At 42.3% G+C, this 18,514-nt stretch overlaps 1 protein-coding gene across 2 annotated transcripts in view; it reads right to left on the bottom strand.

The window, feature by feature from the left end:
• Window positions 1-18,514, bottom strand: part of GNG7 (G protein subunit gamma 7) — a 364,198-nt gene extending 345,684 nt beyond the window's left edge. For both annotated transcript variants that reach the window (XM_036756425.1, XM_036756410.1), the window contains exon 1: window positions 18,412-18,514. The gene's annotated coding sequence lies outside the window, so the exon portion shown is untranslated. The remainder of the gene's footprint in view (window positions 1-18,411) is intronic.

An 18,514-nucleotide genomic window follows, 5' to 3' on the forward strand; every position in this document is an offset into this window, starting at 1 on the left:
ACTGGTCTCAGAGTCAGGAAGACTTGTCTTCATGAGTTCAAATATGATCTCAGATGCATACAAGCTGTGTGACTCTGGACAAGTCACTTAACCCTATTTTCCTCAGTTGCTTCATATGGAAAATGAGCTGGAGAAGGAAATGGCAAACCACTCTAGTATCTTTGCCAAGAAAACCCCAAATGGGGTCATGAAGAGTGGGATACAACTGAAAAAAAAAAACACAACAACAATAAAATGGCTCTACTCACTATGCCCATGGCAGACATCCCAGAAAAAAAAATACCCCTCCTTGGCCACCATTCCCTTTTGTCTTTTGTTTTCCCCTTTTAGGATATAAGCTCCTTGAGGGCAAGGGTTGTCTTGCTTTTTATTGTACCCCCAAGCTCTCAGTACAGAACCTAGTACATAGTAAGCACTTAATAAGTGCTTTTTTTTTCTTTCATTCATTCATCTATAACTTTATCCAATTTGTTGATTAAAAAATGTTTTAACAGCATAGAGCCCCAAGTCATTCCACCAGAGTCTCTCTTCCTAACTCCATTGATGACTGTTCTTTGGGTCTGACTATTCAACCAGTTCTAAAACTACCTAATGGTTCTATCATCTAGCCCAAACCTCTCCATCTTACCCACAAAAATGGCATGAGATTTTATCAAGAGCTTGCTCAAATCTAAGTAATCTATAGTTACAGCATCCCCTTGATCCACACAGTTGAGTAACTACATTGGGCAAGGAAACAGCCTTGCATGACCTGTTCTGAGTAAGCAGTTATGATGGTTCTCTGTGAGGACCATGTCTTTTTCAAAATGGTCAGGATTAATACATTCTAGCAATTTTGCCAAGAGTCAAAGTTAAATTCTCTGCCCTATAATTTTCAGATTGTATTCTCTTCCCTCTGGAGGAAAACTTGGACATTTGCCCTTCTCTAGTCTCATAGTGTTTTCCCAATTCTCTAGGAAACCACTGATAGTGGCTAGTGATGACATCTGCCAGTTTTTTCAGTACTTGAAGCCATAATTCATCTGTGCCAGGTGACTTGAACTCAACACAAACAGCTGGATGCCCTCTATCTCCTTATGTATCTATGGGATCAACTCCCTATCAGTCATTTTTGTTCTGTCTTTCCAATCCAATTATCATAGGATCAGAGATTGAAAGCTGAAAAGAACCTTAGAGGCCATCAAGTCAAACTCTCTTGTTCTAAAAATGAGGAAACTGAGGCACAAAGAGGGTAAGTGATGTGGCCAGGGCCATCACAGCTATTAAGTGCCATAGACAGGACTTCAATTCAATTGTTCCTGACACCAACTCTAGTGCTCTAACCATGCTACCTCTTAGATAATTTTCCTCAGCAGAGAATACAGAAACAAAATTAGAGTGGAGTAGCTTTACCTTCTTGCTGTGGTCAGTAATCAGCCCACCTACCTGAAGCAGTGGTCCTATCTTTCTTTGAGTCTTTTTCCCCCCAACATAGCTTTTCTAAATCTCTGTTTTGTTTTCCTTAACTTTCCCAGTCAACCTTAGCTCATCCTGAACTTTGGCACTCTTTATATCACTCTTGAAGAAGTATGTAGCATTTCCATATTCGTCCCCTTTTATATGTTCTTGCTTTCATCTTGTGGACATCTTTTCAAAAACTCAGCTGGTGAGCAAATTCCTCACGCATCCATACCAGCTTCCAGCTTCTTACTCCTGTTCCTTCTCTTTGTGTCTTCAGAATTTCATCCTTAAGACTTCCTAAAGTTTAGTGTCCGGTAGAATATTAGGACAGATCATGTTGCTTATCCCTCCTCTGACCCATCTGAAATCCGATCTCCCCAAACCTAGGATGCATATCTGGCTTTTCCTTCCTTCTCTTATCACAAATTATAAACAGGAGGGGTCATTTCCTTCTCTCATTTCCACTCCCAACAACCAGGTCTCCCTTGTCACTGAGAATCAAATCCAGAAAATAATTTCCCCTTATTGTTTCCTCTACTTTATAGAGTATAAACTTATCATTTTAATGGAATCAAGAAATTATTCGCTGCCCTACATTTGACAGAGGGAAAGGGAGCAGGGTGTGGGGAGGGAACAGAGAGATAAAGAGAAAGACAAAGAGAGAGACAAAGACAGACAACGAGAGACAGAGTCAGAGAAAGAGAGAGACAGAGATAGAGACAAAGACATTCAGAGAGGCAGAGAAAGAGAAAGGACTCCCCCATCACTATTTTGTCCTGCTCCCTTACCAGGTTTGTGATTTGTTTCTCACACTTCCCTCCTTTATTCTTTCTTTCTAGGTGGACTCTGATACACTCTGACAACAGTATCACGTCTGTCATATGCCACTTTGAGGTTTACAAAACACTCTCCTCACAACAACCCTGTGATATTTGTAGTATAAATGTCACTACACATGTAAACTGAGGCTCAGAGAGGCTATATCATCTGCCCAGTCACATGTGTCAGAGTCAGGATTCAAACCAGGTCTCCTGACTACAAGTGCATGGCTCATTCAACTACACTCTCCTATCTGGTGCAATGGTTTCAGAACAATTACAACTGCATATATTTTGCAATTTGTCCAGAGTCTTATTTCCCAAGCTCAACAGTTGAGTATTTCTCACATGGTACACAGGGCAGGCTCTTGAAATTGACACACACCAAGGAGCTTATCTCTTCTAAAAGTGCAAGATGCTCTTTCCCCCAGTATAAGTAAGACATAACTTGGGAGATAGTCTCTCAGAGCTGTATAAACAGGAGAGGTAAGGAGCCAAAGTGGGAATACTGGGTCATTTTCATGCTCTTACAAGAAAAAATACCTAACAACAAGGAATGGTCATATTATCTGTGTTAAATAAGCACTAGAGTTTCATTTTTATAACAAAAGGTTTTTTAATCACAAAGACATTCAGAACTCAGTGAGTTAAGTATAGAAAATACTGGATCACAGACTCTCCTCTCTCATGGAAAATAAGAACAGAGTCAAAGGACAGAGATGACCTTAACTGGCATACATATAAGATTTACACTCACAAAGTACCAGTGGGAACTACATTTCCCTAAGGTCCCATAATCCAAAAACAGGCCAAAAATTTACGAAAGATAAATAAGATCGCATATGGAAAATTCATCCTAGGCATTAAAAATCCATTTAGCATAGACTTGTAGAATGTACTGCTGGAAGTACCCTGAGATCAGGTTTTTTTACTCTTTTTACTCTTTACTCAGATAAGGAAACTGAGATCCAGAGAAAGAGAGTCATTTGCCCAAGATCCCACAGCAAGTTAACAACAGAGTTGAGGCTCCTGACTCACTCTCAAGTTACTGTTCTTTAAAGAAAGAACCCCTGTGTCAGCTCTCAGTCAGAACTACAAAGTTTTAACAGGAAAAGAGAAAGTGTCTCCAGAACATCCAAAGACTGCTCCAACTAAGGGCCATTCAGGCAGTGATCCACCAAAAAACCCCAATAATACAAAAAAGTGTGAGCATAAAATAGAAGGAAATAAACTCCTTGCCACCCTAAATACTTTCTTCAAAATCTCAGGTTTGTTTTTTTTTCTTATCATTATGCTCTTAACCAACCTAAGTTGTGAATTATCTCTCAATAAAAAAAGGCTTTGGAATTCTAAAATATATAGAAAGATCTTTTCTCACTTCTAACTGGCACTCAAAGAGAAAGGTCTATAGGGAATCATTCATCATTATATACCTAAATCTGGGTCACCACCTCAGATTAAAAAAAAATCGCTTAATTACTTTTCTATATACCAAGAATTTTCCTGGGGACATGATTTTTAAGTATCATGTATATATAAAACATCTAGGAGACTGAATTATCTGGATTTTCTGGTAACTGTAATTCTGCAATTAGATTGAGACATATCACTGAATTCACTTCTCAAAAGAAAATTTTGCTTTGATTTTGAGGAAAAGAACTATCATATAGCACTTTAGGAATGAAAGGGTTGGTGAGGTCTAGGAATTTGAAACCGTGTCCTATAATTCCAAAAATCAATTCCATGGAATACAGGCATATCCTACTGGGTTTGGCTCTGTCCATGGAGTAACTACAACCTTAATCTAGCTATTTCATGGGGACCACTTGGTATGAATGAATCTGGACAAATAATAGCTTACCATGGAAACTAAGAAGGTATCTCTCAATTAGGGAATGGCTGAATACATACAATGTACTGGAATACTATTGTGCTTTAAAAAATTATGAAAGAGATAGTTCTAGAGAAATCTGGAAAGACTTGTATGGATTAAGAGCGAATAAAGAAGAATCAGAAAAATTTATTCAACAACATTGTAAAGACAAACAATTCTGATTACACAATGACTAAACATGACTCCAAAGGACTGATAATGATACGTGCTACCTACCTCTAGAGAAATGATGGGCTCAGGATGCAGAATTAGAAATATTTTTTGGACATGACCAATGTGGGAGTTTATTTTACTCAACTATGCATATTTGTTAGGAGGATTTTGTTTTCCTTTTTTTTTTTTTAACCACCCAAGTGATTTTTCTAAAGCATAGGTCTAACCAAGTCATACCCCACAGCCTCCCACCCTACATAACTCCAGTGGCTCCTTGTCACCTCTAGGATCAAATGCGTGCCCAGCATTACCTAGACCTCCACCCCTACCTTTCCCTTCTTTTTGCATCTTACACCCCACCATATACTCTGATCCAATGACAACTACCTTCCTGCTGTTGCACAAATAAGACACTCCATCTCTAAGCTCTGGGTAACTTCTGGGCAATGTTTCCTATGCATAGAATACTCTCTCCTGTCTCTACCTACTGGCATCCCTGGCTTCCTGATTAAAATTACTAATTAAAATCCTATCTTACACACGAAGCCTTTCTCAACCTCTTAATTCTAGTGCCTTCCCTTTGTTAATTAGATTCTATTTATTCTGTATATAGCTTGTTTGTGCATATTTGTACATACTTGCTTATTGTCTTCCCTTATCAGATTGTGAGCTCCTTGAGGGCAGGGACTGTCATCAGTCTTTTTTGTATGGCTAGTACTTAACCTGGAGCCTGGTACCTACGTTTATTGACTGACTGACAGTGGAGGAGGAGGTGGGAGGGAAGGAAAATGGATTTTTATTAATTGAAAAATATTAAATTTAAAAATAATAGTTTACATTTGAAAATCTTGTATATCACCTTCCTCAGTCTTACAGAGGACTGTCAGTTTCAGAATTGAAAAGGTCTCAGAGATCATCTCTTCCAAAACCCTTCACTGACAGAAAAGAAAACTGAGTCCCAGAGGGCAAACACTTGTGTGCCCCAAGTCACACAGGTGGTAACAGAGCTGGAATTTGAACCCAGTCTGACTCTCAACTCAGTGTTATTTTCCATTCATTTTACCACCTTCTTCCTCGATGTTTCTTCACATAGCTTATAAGCAAAGTATTCAGTGATGAGAATGACGATGTTGAATTGTAATCAATTGGCAAGGAAATCTGGTTGGGTGTATAAGTGAGGCAAAGGATTCTTGGAAATGCCAATAGAGCATTGTCGGAGCCACATGTATGCACATTCTGACAGAACAGCTGCAAAGCATGTCCTAGACTTGCCATATGTTTTCTACTGTGACACAAGGGTGAGGGCAGGCTTGGCAGAAGACATTCCACTGTTTGTACCTAGTTATAGAAATGTCTCCCCTGTTATCACGCAAGCTCCTGGAGAGCAGCGATCACACTTTTTCCTTTCTTTGTATCTCAATTCTTTAGCACATATAAAGAGCTTAATAAATGTTTGTTAATGGACTGATTCTCCAGCACTGAGCACCTTACAGAAAATACAATGTAAGATCAAGTGCTGCCTTCTCAATAAGGGGAAGAATTTGGAACTCAAAATTTTTCTAAAACTAATGTTAAAAATTGTTTTTACATGTAATGGGACAAAAATGCAAAAAACTCTCAAAAATAAATTAAAAACTATTTTTATTCTGAATTTACTAAACATCAAATAAAATGAACACTTCCAAATACACATTAGAACATAAAAGAAGACTACATAAAAGAGGGAATTTCTACTCTGTACAACTTGCTTTCTTTTTGATGAAACAATGAATGAGACTTACAACTTTCAAAAACAATCAAGTGCTAAACTGTGCTTTATCAAGAATAAATGCAACCGCAATTCAAAAGAGTGGGAGATCAGTGAAGGCTAAAATAGTGAAGAAAGGTTTCTGGAAGACCAGACAAAGAGGCAGGCATTGTGGCCTAATGGAAAGAGCACTGAATGTGGATTCAGAACACTTGGGTTTAAATCTCGATTCTTCTGCTTCCTAATAATGTGATCTTGGACCAGACACAACCTGGGGAGGAATGAGGTTGAACCAAACTATCTCTCAGGTCTCCTTCCAGCTCTATATCCCTTCCCTCTATATCTGCCTTCCTGGAGCCACTGGATGCTGGCTCCTATCACTCTCCTCACTCAGTCCCTCTACCTTGTAGCATAGCTAGACTATAGCAGCTGCTCTCTACCCTAGAGGTGTCAGACATAGCCCCCAGGGGCCCACAACTCTCCCCAGTACTTCCAGAATCAGATTGAAATGTAATTGGGAGATATTTAACAAAATCAATAATATATGTGTATATATATATATATATATATATATATATATATATATATATATGTGTGTGTGTATGTATGTATATAGTAAAATATAGGTAAAACTAACTATATTTAAAACTAAGTCAATATGAGGCCAGCAGGGATCCTTTCATAAAGACAGTTGGGCCTACCTTCTACCTGAGCTTGACCCCACTGCTCTACCCTCTGCATGCCCAGCTCCCAGCTCCATGTATTCACAGAACCATCAGGCCTACAATTCTAGGACTTGCTCATCTCCACCTTTTGGAATCTTTCTTCAAAGCTCAGGTCAAGGGCAATGAAGCATTTCCCCCAACTGAAGGTCATCATTCCTTCATTAAATTTTCCTAGAGCAATTGGGATCTCCTTTCCCCCTACCTCCCATCACATTCTATCTTCTATTATAGCTGTATATATTATGCACTCCTCATCCCATCCCCCAGAATGTATGCTGCTAGAATGCAAAACTGGGGTCTGTGAATCCCTGGGGCCTACCACAATGCTTTGTACATGGAAGGAGCATAATAAATGTTTGCTAACTAAAAGAGAGAGAGAGAGAGAGACAGAGACACAGAGAGAGGGAGACAGAGACAGAGAGAGAGTTGAACCTTTGAAGAAGGGGTAGGATTTAGACAGGCAGAGAGGAGAAAAAAAGGTAAGAGAACATCATGAACAAAAATACACAGGTGGGTAAGAGAAAAATCAACCTAAGATTGGCATGTGTATAGAAACATTTGGTATTCAAAGCAACCAATTCAGAAGCAAATAGGAGAGAGGGAGAGAAAGAGGGAGAGGGACAAGAGGGGGTAGGGGGAGATGGAGGAGGAGGAGATGGTGGGGAGAGAAGGAGAGAGGGAAAAAGGGAGGGACGAGGAGAGGGGAGGGACGGGGAGAGGAGGGAAGAGGAGGGGAGAGGAAGGGAGAGGAGGGGACAGGAGGGGAGAGGAGGGGAGAGGAAGGGAGAGGAGGGGAGGGGAGGGAAGAGTTGGGGAGGGGAGGAAAGAGTTGGGGAGGGGAGGAGAGGAGAATATGTTTTGGGGGAGGGGGGTAGAGGGAGAAGAAGGGTATAGGAAGACGGGAAATTATTTAATTAAAGCAGCAGAAGGAAATAAAACAACACTCCAAAGCCCTGAAGGATTAAGCTGCAATAGAGCAAGGGAATGGACAGAAACCCTGTGGGGCTTAGAAACAACCCACACAAAAATTCTATAGGTTTAAAAATAGATGATAAACCATCTCCAAACAAAACAAACTTAAAGGGCTTTTGAAGAACATTAGTAGAAATTTCATCATTCCAAATTGTTCTCTGTAGACTAATGGAGGGAAGTGGAACCCCTTTCTTCTTCCCATTAAGGACAAGGTCTCTGCACAATAAGTAGCCCCACTTGGCAGACCTTGAAAGTTTGGCTGACCCCGAGCTCACTTCTATCCTAAAGAGAACATTGAGGAAATCCTGTTATTTTGCTGCAGAAGGATCTGGTGGTTTCAGTGGCTGATTTAGTGTCACCATCCTAGGTTCACATTAAAAAGAAGTCCAAACACCACCCAAAATACATCCTGCTTTCCAGCAAGTCTTTTTCATTCTTGAAGCAAGAGGAAAGAAAGAGCATTCAAGTCTGACACCAAAACACTTAATTCTTACAGATTGTCAGAGCCAAAAAAGAAATCAAAAGAGTGGGAAAAGTGCAGGAACTGGCATCAGGAAACCTGAGTTTGACTCCAGTCTTTGACACCGACCAGCTGGGTGACAAGGATGCCCAGGTCAGGATCTCTCTGAGCTTCCGTTCCCTCTCTGTAAAACAGGATATCACATATACTCCCTTCCTTACAAAATTATTCTAAGGACAGCACTTTGTAAACCTAAAAGCAGTGTGTGTGTGTGTGTGTGTGTGTGTGTACATATATATATATATATATATGTATATATATGTGTGTATATATATATATATATGAATGGGAGTATTTATTCTCAACAACACACTGGAACAGGAAACCTCACGCCCTAGAGAAGGGGCTCCCCTACTCCTTGGGGTGAGAGCAGAGGACAGAAACAGATTCAGAAGACAACAGTTTCCTGGCCTTGGTTGGTTTGTGTCAAATCTTAACAGTGAGCTGAATTTCCCTTTTTACCTTTCATAATTAGCTAGGTAACATGTTTAAGACCACCTCATGATCTCTATGAATCTTTCCAGCTCCACACATATGAAATCTGCTGACTCTGAATGCCAATGACAATTTAGAAGAGGACTATTTTTCCCATAGGCCTTTGATTATGGCTAAATAGCTAGCATTTATACAGGCTTTAAGATCTGCAAAGCACATTACAAATATCACCTCATTTTATCCTCATGACAACTTTGGGAGATAGCTACTATTATTATCCCCATTTTACAAATGAGGAAACTAAGGCAGACAGAGGTTAAGTGACTTACCCAGGGTTGCACAGCTGATAAGTGCCTCTGTCTGAATTTGAATTCAGGTCTTCCTAACTTCAAGCCCAGCATTCTATCTACTCCACCAACTAGCTGCTCCTATATAGAGAAAAGGAGAAGTCCCCAATCCCAAAAAATTATACCCAAGGAATAAAAAAAATACATATCTCTAAGGAACTGAAGAAAACACAATGAAGATAAGTCAACTGGGATATACTGGAAAGTCCCTGGATTGGAATCTTAGTTTTGCCCATCTGACTTTAGGCAAGTCCTCTCTGTGGTTCCATTTCTTCTGTAACAAAATGGGGAGAATAATAGCTGAACTACCGATCTCTCGCAGCGCTGGCGTGAGGCTCAAATGAAATAATGGCTGTGAAGCACAAAACATCTTACAAACTAGAAAGTGCTACATAAACATCAACTATTATTACTCAAATGATTCCATAGTTTCATCAGTGCAGGTATTTCTCTCAATGATGCCGACTGCAATCCATCTATGCCTGCCGTTCCGTACCTCTCGCCATAAGATTGCTATATGAGGTCCATTCAAAGTGCTAGGGTTCTTCTCAATGTCTCCTGATACCCAGGAACAGTGCTGGAGCACAAGGGCCACTAGCCATCACTCACTCTTGACATAACCATTTTTTCTTCACTCATATAGTTCTTTAATGACACCTTTTTCTCCAGAGATAGAGCCACAGCACAGAGCTCTACTGAAGGAGGAATGTGCCAGACAATAGTGAGGTCCTCCAGGTGATCCTGTTTGTAGATAACAACAGCATGGGCTAAATCAAGCCCCGGAACATTTCAGAGCCTCCTGGATGAGACATTATCACTCAAGAGTTGGGCCTAGAAAAATCAAGTCAGTGGAGAATATCTATCGTTCAGACAATATGTAGTTAGACTGACAACCTACCAAGCTTGTCCATCAGCACATATGTATGTATATATAACAAGAATTAAAAAGAGCACCCAGACAAACACATCTGCTTTGGTTTCCTTAACCATCTTTGGCCTGTTTTTGTCCCCATTCGGTTGGTTGCTAACCCCAGAGACTTAAACTGACAAGATTTTTTTTTAAGAATAAAAAGTACCCAACCCATATACAAAGCCCCACCCTTCCCCATTTCCTCCTATCTCTGCGAGCTGCAGGCCGGAGAAAACTTGAACCTACAAACGCTTAGATTTCCTAAGTTTAGTGATGAGCAATTTTTTCTAATCCTCAGTTCCTCCATTCCGTTTCTCTCTCTTTGCCACAAACATTTTAAAACCAGCCTACATTAGGAGCTAATAGCCTGTCAGTTCTCAATTTAAAGAGAAAGGTGTTTTCAAGTTCAGCACGTGTTGAAAAAGATAATTGTCTTCAGCCAACAAGCTAAGGAAAGGAAACGTTCATTTTCACTCAAACAGTCACAATATTCAACTCTTGCGCAGGGACCAACTTGCCTGCCAACTTAAGGCTGAAAAAAACCCCAACAACAAAACACACATATATGGACAAATTATTAACCCCTGCACAACAAGGAGGCTAAAGCAGAAAAAGTTCAAAACTAAACAGTCTTAGTAGCAGTCTGTCCAAAATTAAATCTTTTTGCCTCTTGTTTTCTAGTTACTAGTGCTTTAGGGAACAGATACTCCAAATCACACTAAATCTGAATAAACTTCTAGCATTCCCAGTGGACCCAGCTCTGCCAGAATGGAACTAGAAGTCGCTCCATCTTAACCAAGCTCTGCTTTCCAGAAATCTTTCCCCCGCTCCTTCTCTGTCCTCCCCATCGCAGAATTGGAGACAAAGGGGACCTTGGTGGTCATTTAATCCAGTCCTCAATAGGAATTTCCTCTATGACATAGCCAACAAGCAAACAGTCAGCCTCTGCTTGAGAGCTCTCTTGAAGAGGCACTCAACTTCTCAAGACAGGTCAGTTTTATTTTTGTGTATCTTGAATTGTTAGGAACATTATCTTCACATCAAGTCTCAGCCTGTCCCTCCACAGTACTGATCCAGCTGTGCCGTCTGTCTGGGACCAAGCCCTCTTAGAAAGGACAGCCCTTCAGAGAAAGCAGCAATCATACTCCCCACCAACGTCTCCTCTTCCCCAACCTCAGTTTGTTCTCAAGTTCACCATCCTCATCAATGTCCCAACTAAAATGTGGTGCCCAGGCCTGAACACAGTACTCCACATGTGTGACTGGGGAGAAGACAGAGCTGTCATTTGCCACCATGTTCTGAACACTGTGTCAAGCAATGCATTCTTGGATTACAACGGCAGCTTTGGCTATCACTGCACACTGCTGCCTCATATCGAGGCCACTTGTAGTCCACTGAAACCCCTAGATCTTTTTCAAACAAACTCCTGACTAGCCATATCTTCCATTATCTTGTATGTGTAAAATTGATTGTTTGGGCCTCATCTAAGACTGTACATCTTATCCCTATTAAATTTCACACTATTTTATTTGGCCCAGTTGTCTGTCCTGACAAGGTCTTAACTGACCTTGCCAGAGTGAGCAGCCTTAGCTCTACAGCGGCAGCCAAGAGGCACAGTGGTTAGAGGGCTGGACCTGGAGTCAAAAAGACCTAAGTTCAAATCTGGCCTTAGACACTTACTAGGTGGGTGACTCTGGGCAAGGCCCTTAACCTAGGTCTGCTTCTGTTTCCTTATAGAATCTTCCTCCCAGGGTTGTTGGGACAATTAAATGAGACCATATTTGTAAAGCTCTTAACACAGTACCTGGCACATAGTAAGGACTTAAAAAATACTTGGATCCTTCCTTCCTTCCTTGTCTATGTACTGCAAATCTACAATTTGATTATGGATTTTATTCAAGTTGCTGATTAGTGTTAAACAGCACAGGACAAAATACAGACAGATCCTGGGGCACTCCAAGAGAAAACCCAAAGATCTCTTCCTAAGCTAACACAGATACCCACTAGTGGCAATTCTTTAGGGCTAGCCATTCAACCACTATCAATCCACTTAACTGCACTGATGTCTTGCCCACATCCCTCCACCATATCCACCCACAACTCAGCAAGGAGAGCAGAAGTTGGGGGTTAGTAAACACCCTCCCTTCCTCTAGTTGAATTATAAATCTTTCAATGGCCATTGGATGAAGGTATAATCCTAAGACTTAGCTATAAATTATTAGCTTTCCCTTGGAAAGTTCTGACAAGCTTCTTCTACTTCCCCCGTTAGCAAGTCTGACAAAAAGACCATTGGCTGAATGCTAAAAGAGCTTAGACCATCCATCCATTTCTAAGGCAATTCCAAATTTGTACACTTTCTTCTTAGATTGTCCCTCCTCCCCTAGCATGTTCTTATTGAAATTAGGAAGGAGTAATGCACGCAGACATACTCACTGTAGCTCTGGCCCTGATCAACATTTGGCAATGATGGCATTGACATATTAAATGAACTTCACTGGAGTGCTGGCAAAACCCTGCTGTAACCTTACTGCCCTTGCAAACAGAATGGTCCGAACTAGGCTGCAGCCCTGGCACCACTAACACCCCTGAGTGTCCACCTGTTTGCTATCCCCTTTATAGCATTGTTTCTAGGAAACTGTTCTCTGTAATGATACACTCCAACATTAGATATATAGGCCTGTACAAAGTCTCAAATTAAAACAGAGAACTCTTTCTCTTTCAGTATTGCCACTCAAAGCTCCTTATGCCAGTATTTTTTCCTAACCTTGCAAAAGCAAAATATCACCAAAAAAAAGCACAAGAAAAATTTACTAATATGGTATATGGATTGTGAGAGCCAGAAGGTCCCTTAGAAACCATCTAGTCTGGTGCTCATTTTTAAAGATGGCTCACAGGCATACAGGTGGCAAGTGGCAAAGTTTCAACCCTAGGTCTTCCAACTCCAAAGAAATGCTATTTATTACTACACCCCACTGGCTCTAGTGGAGCAGCTAGGTAGCAGAGTGGATAGAGTGCCAGGCCTGGAATCAGGAAGACTCCTCTGCCTGAGTTCAAATCTGGCCTCAGACAGTTACTAGCTGTGTGACCCTGGGCAACTCATTTAACCTGTTTGCCTCAGTTTCCTCATCTGTAAAATGAGCCAGAGGAGGCAATGGCAAACCACTCCAGTATCTTTGCCAAGAAAACCCCAAATGGGGACATGACTGAAATGACTAAACAACTGCCTTTACTAGGTCTAAGGTTTTGTGAAACTATCAGCTCTTTTAAAATTTACCCCAACAAGACTGTTCAGCTGTCTATCGTGAGGGATCCCTAATATTTTTGTTGAAGAGAGGGGCCTATATCCTGATTGGTGGTTGCCTCAGTCCCCCATGACATTTAGGCCTAGATCCAGCCATGACTCACTTCCATCTCCAGCCAACATGGCTTTCTTCAAGCTCTGGCGAATAGAACCTTTTTATGTCTCCCCTCCCCTACTTTCTAGTTCAGAAATTATAATCAAACGGACTCTGTCATTGCTCCTGGAAAAGGTATTTCAACCTACTCCTCTGTGGCTCTACGAGAGGCAGTTAGGAGGCATTGTGGATAGAGTGCTGGGCCTGGAGTCAGGAAGACCTGAGTTCAGATCCAGCCTCAGACACTTACTAGCTGTGTGTCCCTAGGCAAGACACTTAACTGCTGTCTGCCTCAGTTTCTCCAACTGGAAAATAGAGATAATAACTGCATCTACCTTGCAGGGTTGCTGTGAGGATCAAACGAGATATTTGTAGAGCACAGTGCCTGGCACACAGTAGATGGTATACACATGTTTATTCCCTTTCCTTCACCCTACTAACTATCCCTGTAATTTTCCAAACCAAAATATCCCTTCCTGACCACTACCCTCCTAAACCTGTTGTCTCCCCTGTTTAGAAGAGAAGGTTTAAAGATGGTCCCCACCCTCAAGCTTCTATGACTGACATGGCTCATAACAAGGGCTTAATAAATCTATTTGCAATTCATTTCCTCAGGAGATAGGTCTAATATCCTCTTAGGCTCAAGACTCAAATTTACTTTGTATTTATTTTGCACTTACCTGTGCATATGTGATTTCCCTTCAATAGAATGTAAGCTCATTGGAAGCAGGAATTCTTTACAACACTAGCTCTTCTGAGCATAGAGTCTGGCACTTAATAAATGCTTGAATAAATGAAATATCAGAGTACGAAGAGTGTCAAGCACATCACAGGCAAGCAAGCGGCTATGGCAGACTTGCCCAGGGTCACACAGCTAGTAAGTGTCTGAGGCTGGATTTGAACTCAGGAAGACAAGTCTTCTTGACTCCAGGACTGGCTTTCTATTCACCATGCCATCTAGCTGTCCACAGCACTAATACTTTGCCAGAAATAGGCTACCATCTTTTAAGAAGCCAGGAGGCTGAAGCTGTCTTGGCGATGAACATGGAGGTATTACAGCCACTATGCCAGTACAACCCAAGAAAATAGTCTGAATTTCACCATGTACAGGTGATGATTTTGCAGCCTTTAGGAAATCAATGGAGGAAAGGGGTAAACATGGGACCTCTCCACCATGCTGGGTTATTGTACCAAGTCAACTAACATCCTGGCCTCATCCGACCCTGCATCCTCTTTACTGAAATGTTACTCCCATTTTCATTTGCCTGTACTCACCTCCTTCTTTAATTTCTCCTGACATTTTGTACATCAAATTAGGGAGTTTCATAAGAGGGAAGAGAGCACAGCACATCACCTTGGCAACAGAGGTCAAAAGAACTAACAAATGGTAAACACAGAGAAGGAGGGTATGCAGGCTACAAAACAACCAGTGCCAGAAATTCTCAGAGGTCATACGTAAGGTGAGCTTTCAGGACATCCCCAAGGCCTGGACACCATTTCTACTTACTGTGTGAAGAGACAAAGAAAAATATATATATCCAGGAGACAGATGATGAAGAAACAAACGCATACACACCACACACACACATATGTGGAGGGAAGGAAGAAGGGAGACAGAGATAAGAGGAGAAGAAAGGAGATGAATGGTTAGATGGATGGATGGGCAGATAGACAGATATGCTGAGAGGTGATTCTTTTAAATTTCACCAGCCACCTCAAAAGGGTTATAAAAGGCAGTGATTTCTGTCGGCCTGTTTCTTCAAACTGCAAAGGTCTGGTTCACCTGAGACTAGAACTCCTACCTGATTTTCATTAGAGCTGAGTGTTTTCCTGGATATTAAGGTGCCATAAGACAAACATTTCAAAAGCAAAATCATGAACTTCAGAAGGTAGGCAATTACTAATCTGTTTGTTTTAGAAAAGAGCAAATTTTACCTCCCCAAAAGATTATTAACCAAGTTCCCCACAACATCCAACTCATTTATAACCAACACTTCAAATCCACCATGGCAGCTGAGCCCAGGCAGCGAGAGGGTGCCCAGGCTAACCAACCTTGACATGGTGCTAAAGGAAAAGATTTTCAACATCATTTTTTTCAGATGCTCCAAAACACTTAAAAGAAGAAAATGTAGTGAGATGCTCAAAGCCTTAGTGAATAGGGGACTGTCTCCTCAGAAGAAGTAAAAATAAGGTTTTCAGCATCCTGAAGTCTTCAAAAAAGAAATCTTTTCTAGACCCAAGAGAAAGCACTGAGGTCAACATAGAGAACTTGAGAAAGGCTGAAAAAAATGTAAAAACTGAAGTGTTATCTCAAGTGAAACTTCCTGAGGTTACTGAAGAGACAAGATTTCAAAAATCGGCCATTAGAGAGGACTCAAATGTGTAGCAACTGTACAACGAACCACCTCAAGACCAAAGTTCCACTTTGGGCAATCAATCCCTCACCACACCACCACTGGTAAAGGTATGACAGGCAAAGGCCATAGCATGGGGGACAAAAAAAAAGAAGTTTGCATAAAATCTATCTTGCAACTCTCCCATGCACCACCGCCTGGCCTGGCAGGGGGTACAAAACCAAAGTGAAAACAAATCCACAGGAAAACCACCCCAAACGGTAGAGAGCACCTGAAGACTCCCAGGCCTCTCTGTTTCACTCTGTTTCAGAGGTGAGAAGCTACAGCTCCAGGCCAAAGAAAGGCTGTTCTAGCAACTTGTTTGATGTGGGAATTACTAAGACTCAATATATAACTGGCATAGTAAACAGATTTTGAAGCATCATCACATGGTTCCAGATGTGAATGATAAAACCTATGACACTTTAAGCCAACAAACATTTCTGATACTACTATAAAATGTAGTTTAAAAAAAAAGAAAAGTTTGTTCCACAGACCTAGAGAATTCATACTGAGTAGTCTTTCCTACAAATGACAGCCTCACCCCTTCCCAGAATGTGGTATTTACCAGACCACAATGAAAATAAAGTTACTGTTGCTTTAGCCTTCATCAAGGAGCATCACTCTCAAGAATATTTAAAAAGTAAACATTTTATACAAAAATAAGAATTACCCAAATACCTCAAGGTCCTTTCAGAAGAGTCGGATTCCAGTTTAAAATCTAGTTAGTAAATATTAAGCAGGGATGGATATCTAATCTTGGATTTAATGTTAGTATAAGCATTTACACACACAACCTAGGAAAATTACAGTTGGCAAATTTTCCAAGGGCAATAAGAGTTTTCCTTTCACTAAAAACTATGGTCCGTGATTAATCGTCCTCAGATACAAATGTTTAAGGGGAGTACTGGGGGGGGGGCAGTGTGTGTCTTTAATTAAATGCTAAAAAAAAAAAAAACAACCCAGTTTTGAAGTTGTTTTCTGAGAAGCTCCAGTTTTAAAGATCATATCTACTGGGAGTATCCCTAACAAATCCAAACACTCATCTCTTCCCCTCCTCCTAATCAATTTTCCAAGACACCCTAAATTCCACCAATTATAAATGGAGTCCAGAAACAGATTCTGAGACATGATACCTGAAAGGATCCCCCCCCCCACCCTGCCCCTTTGCCACAGCAGCTAATTGCATCTTTGAACATCAGATCTCCACCTTTGCTGCCCAACAAACAGGCCAATGACACTTACCCAAAGGACTGTCACTTCTATTAATTGCTCCCCTCCATCCTCATCCCTCAGATCTCAAACCACTCACTGAGGGGGGAGAGGGGGAGGGGAAAGTGCCACCCACATCCTTCAAGATCATCATCCCAGAAACACCCACTTCAATGTCACCCTCCTAAACCCAAAATTAGTTCTAAATTCAGCCATCAGTACACTCTTCCCCTCCTACCTAAGTCCCCATGCCAACCCAAATCTCAGTGTGCCCCTCCAAAATGGGTGACCCCCACCAGCCTCAGAAAGTGTTCCTAGTAGGCATCTCACCCTTCTCTCAATCCCAAAATCACTGCCACCAGAAAGCCACCCTCTCTTCTCTCTCCACAACTTCTCACTCCCATCCCCCCCCCAAACCTTATTAACTGTGTCCTTAACACAGGAGAAGACTTTTCTCTCTGAAGGGATAACAGAATCATAGATTTTGAGCAGTAAAAATTGGATCGATCTGATCCAATTCCCTCATTTTACAATTGGGGAAAAGAAGACAGAAAGAGGTGAAGTGATTTATCCAAGGTCACACTGGCATTAAGCAGCAAAGGTGGAATTGGAACCCAGGTCCTCTGACTCCAAATCCAGCGTTCTTTCAACTACATTAACCTCTCCCCGTTTCCCTCTTCCCCAATTCCAAGTCCCGCATTCCCTTCTTCCTCACCCCACCTCAGCATAGCTCTCCCCATCCTTTCCCCCAGTCCCGACCCATACCCCTAATTCCCCTCAACCAATCCCCACCCCTTCTCCCATGCCCCCAGCCAATCTCACTCCTCCCAATCCAGCCCAACCCCCTCCCCTCCTTCAACCGATCCCAACCCCCCCTCCCCAATCCCAGCCCGCTCCCAATCCCCTCAATCTATCCCGACCCCAGCCCCCTCCCTTATCAATTTCCCCATTCCTATCAATCCTAGCCCCCTCCCTTATCAATCTCGGTCCCCTTCCCCACAACCCCACTCACCCGTCAATCCCAACTCAACCCCCATCAACCTCAGTCCCCTTCCCCTTAACCCGCTGCCCCATTCCCCCAGCCCGCTCCCCTGTCAATCACAGCCCCCTCCCCATCAATCAGAGACCTTTCCTCTCCAACCCTTTACCATTCCTCCCACCCCTCCCCAGGGCCCCCGTCAATATCAGCCCCCCTCCCCCGTTTCTGCCAGCCCCCTCCCCCATTCCTCTTGCCAATCCCAGACCTCCTCCCCATTTTCCCCCCCACCCCCGTCACTGCCAGCCCCTCCCGTTCCCTCCCCAAGCCCCTCCCCCGTTGGCAGGGCGAGGGTCTAGGGCAGGCCTCAGCGGCGGGTGGAGAGGCTGGTCTGGGGCCCGGGCCGGGCAGGGGGTGTGAGGGGCCCGGGACGCTGCGTCCCGTCCCGTCCAGTCCCCCCCAAGCCGCCCTTACCAGCCGCTGCTGCTCTTCAGGCGGGGCCGGCTCAGCTCCCGGAGCGAGCGCCGGGACGGAGGAGGCCAGGGGGGTGTGTGAGGCACAAGGGCAGCCGGGAGGC

This window comes from Trichosurus vulpecula, chromosome 1 (genome assembly GCF_011100635.1).
Source record: "Trichosurus vulpecula isolate mTriVul1 chromosome 1, mTriVul1.pri, whole genome shotgun sequence".
Lineage (NCBI taxonomy): Eukaryota > Metazoa > Chordata > Mammalia > Diprotodontia > Phalangeridae > Trichosurus > Trichosurus vulpecula.